This window comes from Mastomys coucha, unplaced genomic scaffold (assembly GCF_008632895.1).
Source record: "Mastomys coucha isolate ucsf_1 unplaced genomic scaffold, UCSF_Mcou_1 pScaffold10, whole genome shotgun sequence".
NCBI lineage: Eukaryota > Metazoa > Chordata > Mammalia > Rodentia > Muridae > Mastomys > Mastomys coucha.
Window position 1 is genome coordinate 1,232,141 of NW_022196892.1, and position 8,661 is coordinate 1,240,801.

At 41.1% G+C, this 8,661-nt stretch overlaps 1 pseudogene; it reads left to right on the plus strand.

Annotated features, from left to right (window-relative positions):
* The window catches only part of LOC116073441, a 33,405-nt pseudogene extending 30,626 nt beyond the window's left edge, over positions 1 to 2,779 (plus strand).
* The last annotated feature ends 5,882 nt before the right edge of the window (positions 2,780 to 8,661 follow it).

Genomic DNA, 8,661 nt, shown 5'->3' on the forward strand with positions numbered 1-8,661 from the left:
TGCAGAAGGAACCTAGAGTGTCCGCGTGTCTTCTTCCCAGCGAGAGGACCACGCGGGCTACACCCATCTTGTTTTAGGAGTGCTGGGATTACAACTGGCACTGCCACATCGGCCTTTACATTGGTTTTGGGAATTTGAACACAGGTTCTCATACTTAAGTGGCAAGTACTTTTCCACAGAGCCATCTCCCTAGCACCCCTCTTCTGCTGTGTTTGTTACTGTATTCCCACCTCCCTTAAGATCCTTTCCTCCCTGCTCATGACCGCCTTTTAGTTTCATGACCTCTCTCCTCCCACAAATACACACACGTATATCAATACATACATAAACATATGCATATATACAGAAATAAAAATTTCAATCTAGTTTATTCATGTAAGATGGACATGTAGTATTTTTCTTTTCTGAGCCTAGTTTATTTTGCTTAAGATAATACTTTTTGGTTGTATGCATTTCCTATAATGCCACACTTTCATATTCTTTATGACCACCTAATATTTCATGTGTGTATACGTCAAATTTGCCTTATACATTCATTGCTGAGGGACTTTTAGGCTTGTTTCATTTACTTGCTGTTTCATACAGTGTCACAGTAACTACATACCTGTGGCATGTTGATAGAGAACCCGTTCTCTATAGAGAGAGTTGATTCTTTGAGCCTGGATCCACACAGAGGATACAAACATTGTACTCTTCAGAGGAATGATATTGCTATGGCAATTACAAAATTTGATCAGTTTGACTTTTTCATTGATATTGTTCCAAGAGATGAACTGAAACTTCCAAAGCACCAGGAGGAAGGACACCAGTCTATGACTCCTGCGAAGCCCGTCCAGTACGCAGCAGCCCGCTGCTGTCCAGGTCCAGGGACAGCAGCAAAGCCAGCAGACCACCAGTTCTACGTCTACCATCCAATTTGACCAGATCATCATTGTGCAGCCCCAGCAGGGCCAGACCACACCGGTGACCATGCCGGTTGGAGAAGGTTAGCAGGTGCAGATTGTACAGGCCCAACCTCAGGGTCAGGCCCATCAGGCTCAGAGTGGTACTAGACAGACCATGCAGGTGATTCAGGCAATCATTACCAACACAGGAGAGATCCAACAGATCGCGGTGCTGCTGAATGCCGGCCAGCTGCAGTATATCCGCTTAGCCCAGACTGTATCAAGCACCCAGGTTGTGCAGGGACAGATCCGGGCACTTGCTACCAATGCCCAACAGATCACACAGACAGAGGTCCAGCAAGGACAGCAGCAGTTCAGCCAGTTCACAGATGGACAGCAGCTGTACCAGATCCAGTAAGTCACTATGCCTGCAGGCCAAGACCTTGCCCAGCCCATGTTTATTCAGTCAGCCAATCAGCCCTCTGATGGGCACTTAACAGCAACCCCTTTCAGTATTCCACAGTACATTTAGGGGGTCACTCATTGACAGACACATTTCCTAGCTTCTCCTGATTCAGCCAACATTGAACAGCCTTGTGGTATGATTTTTAATGCTGATTGATACAAATGAACGTGTTATCTCTGCCAACAGGTCCTGAGTTATTTTCTGGTTTGAGCAGGCTAACGTTTGTCCATTTTTATTTTACTAGTTCAGATGTCTATCCAGCCTCCTAGTCAGCTCCACAGGTGGAAGGTGAGTTGCCTAGGTTCTGGAGCTGCCTTTAACTTTGGCAGTAGCATAGGAAACTGAGCCCACACTGACATACACCCACCATATGGCTCGGACAGACAAATTAATGAATGGAGAGGATAGAAAGGAGTGTGAGTCACACACATGGGTGTCTTGGAGAGGAAGCCACATGGGTTGGCAAGGTCTGAGGACAAGGAAACAAGCAATGTTGCCATCTGTACCTCCTCTCTGGAGCGAAGCTGCATAGATCTCCCAGACTCTGCAGGCAGAGCAGTCATGGAAATGAAAGGTTCTCAGTGAAGTGGGAAAGCACTGGATGCTTGGGAAATTGGAGGTAAATTAGATGCCAGACACTTTCAACTGAGTTGTTTGACTGGCACGCTGGGGCTGCTGTCACCAGCACCCCCATTTCCTCATGGGTGCCGTCCTGCTCTTGTCAGTAGAAAGAGTGATAAGCTTGTATACAGGACTTTTCTTGGTGGTTTCCACCTGCTTTGTGGCACCAATAGCTTTTCTTTCTATTTTTTAAATAAACACTGTGGTACAAATTTATACTCAACATTAAATTTGTGGTTTAACTATTTCTGAGTGTACAATTCAGTGGTGTGCAGTACATTCACAATGCTCTGAAGCCATTACTGCCATCCTGTAACTTTGACCTACTGGCAACTACTGGTTCATTTCCTGCCTCTGTACATTTGGCTACTGCAAATTCTGCATATAGTTAGGATCATATATTTGTCTTTTTTTGATGGCCTTATTTTATTTATGAATACCTTCAGAGTTTAAGTATGGTATGCAGCAGGTACAAGGATTTCCCTCTTTTCAATGCTTAATAATATGTCACTGTTGTATATACCATTTTTTTTCTTTTAATTACTGTCAGTGTGTTTTTATCTCTTGGCTAATGAGATTGATCCTTCAATAAACATAGGTATAAAACTATCTGAACTCCATGTTTCATTCATTTGTGTTGCCACATTACCGACCAGCGGAAATAGGAGGTGACCACGAATCCTTCTCCAAGCAGTTTATTCAGGAACTTTGTATTACAGAATCATTCATTCATCTTTTCTTCTTTCTTAGCTAGCTTCTCCTTTAATATCACTATTACTCTTTTCTAGACCCAGCCCTCGCGGGTTAAATAATTTCCCTGGTCCCAATCAGCATCAGCTACGTGGCAAAGCATAATAGGCTGCGGGAAATTATGCCAGCTTGCATCACAAACTGGAGGCACTCAGCTTTTCCAACTAAGGGCTTGATTATCACAATGCTCTCTGCTCTGGCCGGAGACCAGGTGTTCAATATATATATATATATATATATATATATGGTGGCAGCTGCGGCTCCCCACACATTTGGGCTAGGTACCCAACAGTAGACTTTCTGCATTGCTTAATAAAGCAAGTCTTAATTTTAAAGGGCTAATATGATATTTTCCAGAGTTGCCATGCAATGTTACATTCTGACTGGCAGAGTGAAGGGGTTCTAATGTCCCTGCATCTTTCTATGTAACTGTTGACAGTCACAGACACATAGAGGTTTACATATGCCTTTGCTTTAATTATGTGTTACTTACACACCTAGGTACTGGTTCCAGGGAACTATCTAGGGGAGTTGCTCAAATTCTTCTGTTCAGAAATAAACCACATATATAATAACTATCTAGCAAATGTACAATATGTATATATGTATATGCATTGTATCTGTAACAATTATACAAAGCATCTTTCATATACATTCATATACATGTACATATATATATATGAGTGCACACATGACATATGAATCTCATATGAATGCACATTAAATAATGTAACTATTAATACAATGAGGAGAAGGCCGACTACTTGACTATGACAGGCTTTCCAACATCAGGAAGGATTAACTAAGGAATTGGGGTTCTGGAAGCTTATAGTCCCAAAACTTCCACCAAATCTGTGGCTCCATGTCCTTCTTGCCTTGTAAATCTGAAAAAGAAATTTTATGGATTGCAAGGAGGGTAAACATTTAGAAAAGAGTTTATTATGGGTGCATACATGGGAGGTTCAAAGGATCCAAAAAGCACTGCTGCTGTGAGTAGATCCTCAGAGCCAGATAGCACTGGGCTACTGACCCTCTGGGGCTTTTAGTAGGGTTGATGGTAAACATTAGATGAGGCATTGGGGGTGGGGCGGGCGAGGTCAGGAATGGTCAGTACAGTTGGCCTCCCCATGCGTGGCTGGATTGTGGGTTCTCTTGTATACCACTAGTGCCTCTGGCCAGATCATTTTCTGGCATGTCTGGCCTTCAGCAGGGCATAAATCAATATGTCTGGCTATAATACTGCTTGCATTTCCTGCCAAAGACAAGACTTAGAATTGCTCAATTTCTAGGTCCTCATTGCTCTGTGCTTGACCTGTTTCTGTCTCCTGTTCTCATCTTTAACAACTAATACACGAATATTCACAATATAATTTCCCTTCTCTACTTTTAGTTCATTTTTTGTGGTCTTGGACATTATTACCACTTTAAAAATATTTTATTTTATTATTTTATTTATTTTTGCTTATGATGAAGAGCCAAACCTTATATGTCAGTATGTAAAAACTGGTTAAATTGCAATATTGGAGCACCTGACAGAGATTCCAGAGAATTTCTGCTTTGTGTTTCATACATAATTTAGAGTCTACATGGCAGCTAACCTATTTGCCAAGAATAAAAGAAGAAGCATTCCATCATCACAAAGCAAGGAAGAAAGTTGCCAAACCCAGGAACAGATTGAGCAGAGTAGAATACATAGCCAGGGCAGTTGGGGAGGAGATGTGACCTAGACAATAAGCAAATGGGACAGGTTCAAATGGCTCTTGCAGGTTACATCAGAACAAAGTCAGGTTAACCGCCATACACCGACTGACATTTATTCGACACTAAGAGATCAAGATATTTCTGTCATGGTAACACGTTGCATACAGTGGAAAACAATGTGATAAGAGTAACGTTGCTGTGTCACTTCTAAATGGGAGCACTTAATGACAGATGTTGATACTGGACCTCTTTCTTCTCTGGTCTAAGTAAGTCATGGCAAGAGGCATTGACTGGAAAATGTGACAGCTGAAGCAGGCTGGCATGATGAGCTAAAACCTGAAGCAGCACTGTCCTGGAGGCAACTTCATCACTGGAGAAGTCACCCCTGTGTGGGCGACAGTTCATCAAAGCTGTGCCCTGGGAGCTCCCTGGACAGTCCCTGGAGCTCCCTGGACAGTCCCTGGAGCTCCCTGGACAGTCCCTGGAGCTCCCTGGACAGTCCCTAGAGCTCCCTGGACAGTCCCTGGAGCTCCCTGGACAGTTCCTGGAGCTCCCTGGACAGTTCCTGGAGCTCCCTGGACAGTTCCTGGAGCTCCCTGGACAGTTACAGGCTGCTCACCAGTTGTAGGTTTCCCTCTTCCCAGCAATTGCTTACAGTGGTTAGAACCTTACAAGTTTGGAGCTGTCTGAGATGTTTCTTTTACTTTGTGAGTCTTAAAAACCTCCCTCCTCTCTTCAGGAGTAAATAATTCATTTTGGAGAACACAGCTACACACCAAGTAGTTAAGATTTAAACACAAACAATAGCAGCAAGATCACAGGCAACCATCTATTGAAGTGAACTGTAAATATGAGCAAAGTACTAAGCAGAAACTATAATTTTACACTATATTATTACGTGCCCTCCTCTGTTGATGCTTATGTATTTTTAATGTATACGATCTTATTAAATCATTACAGCCCCATGACAGCAGCTAATTCAACTTAAGTTCTACAAGAGCAGCAAATACCCCCAATTTTAATGCATCAAATGCATCAAATGCTGTTTCTTGCATCTGGAAAGTCTTTTGGAGTCACAAGGCAGTCCTCCAGGGCAGAACTACTCTGGGTTTCAGCCATGCATGACAACATGCATAATTGTATCACATTTTCCTGTTGATGTGTCCTACTATGATCCATAAGGTTGAATAGAAACAGGTTGAGTATTAGCTTTTATCATTAAGTGTACCCACCTGGAAATGACACAGCAAAGTTGCTGACATTCCAGTGGCCAGAACTGATCACATGACCAGTACTAACTGTAAGGAGGCAGGCTCTTTCAGAATGCCTGGAAAAAAAGGTCACTTCTGTAACTCAGAGACTGCATATGCCTCATCAGTGAGGTAAGTGCCACTTTTGCCCTTCCTGATGATGAACTGACCCTCAAGAAGATTGAAAACACTCTTGGAAACCCACTCTGATACACAACTGCATCCCAACTCCCCTGAGCCCTCAGGACTTGTACCTGTGTGCTTCCCCCTGTAGAATATTTGAAGTTATATTTCATGAATGTATCAGTGTAAAGATGATAACAATCCAGGGTGAGTTCATTAATCTCACACTCAGTTTTTTTTAATTAAAAAAATGTCAAAACATTTAGAGGCTTTAGGATGTAGTTGGTTGTGCATACTGAATTAAATTGGCTTTGGTTCAGGTGGATGGTACTAAGAAACATGTCTGACTGCTAACCCAGTGCTTTCCAGTGTGATGTTAAAATGCCCATCTACACCAAAGAAACCACACTGATTCAAAGCAGTTTTGTTGATCACAGTTAACTGCATACTTTCAACAATGTGGAAAAATGAGAAACAGAATTTAATATCAGAATCAATTGTATCTCAGTATGAAATTAGGAAGGTCTCTAAAGAATGAGATGGCAGGGCTCAATTGTTCTGAATTAAATAGTAAGCCAAGTATAATTCTTTCCTGAAAGTGACTATTTCTTCTACAACCAGTCTGAAGGGTTGAGCTTATGAGAATATAACATTCCACATGGACTGTCACCTTAACCAAATTCAGTTCTGGGCAACTGCACATTTCCACGAATAGTAGTGGAAAGGCTCGACTGGAAAAACACCATAGCTGAGACTCTGTTTATATACCCTTCTTTATGGGACTTTATACCTCATCTCTGGGGTTTAAAACATCACTGCATTTCTAATATGTCATGTGAACTATCACATGCTGGTTTGGGAAGCTGAGACCCCAGGTACTAGATTGTCACTGTCCAATAGAAAGAGTTTGCTAACTACACATAACTTTGAATTTTCTAGTAGTCACATTAGAGAAGTCTATAGCACATGAGGAAAAATTTAAGAATAGTTTTTTACTTATTCCAGGATATTTTAAAACCTAGCACATTATAGTTCAGTATATTTATTTAACATATAATGTTTGAGCATATAATTGATGTAAATTGATTAATAAGATATATTATTAAATTACCATAAAAATGATTGAAAGATGGTTATGTGTTTTATAGTCATGATTCATCTCATCTTAAGTACTCAATTCCCATAGTGACAAATTCTGAGTTTCCTCTTGGGTGGTGGTGAGGTGGGAACAATCAGGAAGTGCAGTGGAGTCCTGGAAGAGAGGTTTGTAATGGAATGTGAAGACAGATGTGGCTGATGTGGAGGGGTATGGTCCATAGGCAGGAACTTGGAACTACATTTTCTGTCAGCTATGGCGTGCCTCAGTGTGTGTCCCTCCTCCATCGATACTTTTAAACAATATTAGTAAACATTTTAAAGACAAATGTACATTGTGAATAGCCAGGGAAACTACCTATATTTTTTCCATGATGGGTTAGTAAGATGGAAAGAAAGCAGTTACAAGATGAGAAGTACAGGTTGGTCCAAAGGGATCCAGGCTCTGAAAACCAGAGTACTGAGGTCCTCATTGCTGACCATGAGTGGGTGGACACTGAAGAGTAAAATACTAAGGACACCCCCAATAAGTTTTTTTTAAAGATTTATTTATTATTATAAGTAAGTACACTGTAGCTGTCTTCAGATGCACCAGAAGATGGCGTCAGATCTCATTATGGGTGATTGTGAGCCACCATGTATGTGGTTGCTGGGATTTGACCTCAGAACCTTCAGAAGAGCAGTCAGTGCTCTTACCCGCTGAGCCATCTCACCAGCTCTCCTCCCACCTTACAATTAGTTTTTATGGAACAAGGAAGGAAAGCAAAGGGAAATCATACTTCAGCCAGAGCATGTGTTAGAATTGGGCAGGTGGTAGATAGAGCTTCAGCCTTCCTAGGTCCCTGATGAGGGAGCAGAGAGCAACGAGGTCTTTTGTTACAAGGTCCAGGTGTTACTGGGGGAAATGGCTCTCCTTTAGGGCTCCTAGTCTCATTAATATCCCATATCCCATAAGGTAATAGAAGAAGTCATTTAAAAACTCCCAACCAAAAAAAGCACAGGGATAGATGGATTTAGTGCAGAATTCTACCAGACCTTCAAAGAAGACCTAATACCAATATTCCTCAAACTTTTCCATAAAATAGAAACAGAAGAAACACTACCTAATTCATTCTATGAAGCCACAATTATGCTGACACCTAAACCACACAAGAACCTAACCAACAAAGAGAACTTCAGATCAATCTTGCTTATGAATATCAATGTCAAAGTACTCAATAAAATTCTTGGAAACTGAATCCAAGAACACATCAATACCATCATTCACCATGATCAAGTAGGCCTCATCCAAGGAATGCAAGGTTGGTTCAATATATGAAAACCCATTAATGTAATCTACTATATAAACAAACGCAAAGAAAAAAAAATCACATGATCATCTCCTTAGATGCAGAAAAAGCATTTGACAAAGTACAACACCCTTCATGTTAAAAGTATTTGAAGAGATCAGGAATTCAAGATCTATACCTGAACATAGTAAAAGCAATTTACTGCAAACCAACAGCTAATATCAAATTAAATAAAGAGATACTTGAAGCAATCCCACTAAAATTGGGGAGAAGACAAGGCTGCTCACTCTCCCCATATCTATTCAATATACTACTCAAAGTACTAGCTATAACAATAAGACAACAAAAAAGATCAAGGGGATACAATTTGGCAAAGAAAAATAGAGATATCACTATTTGCAGATGATATGATAGTGTACTGGCTGGTTTTGTGTGACAACTTGACATAGGCTGGAGTTATCACAGAGAAGGGAGCTTCAGTT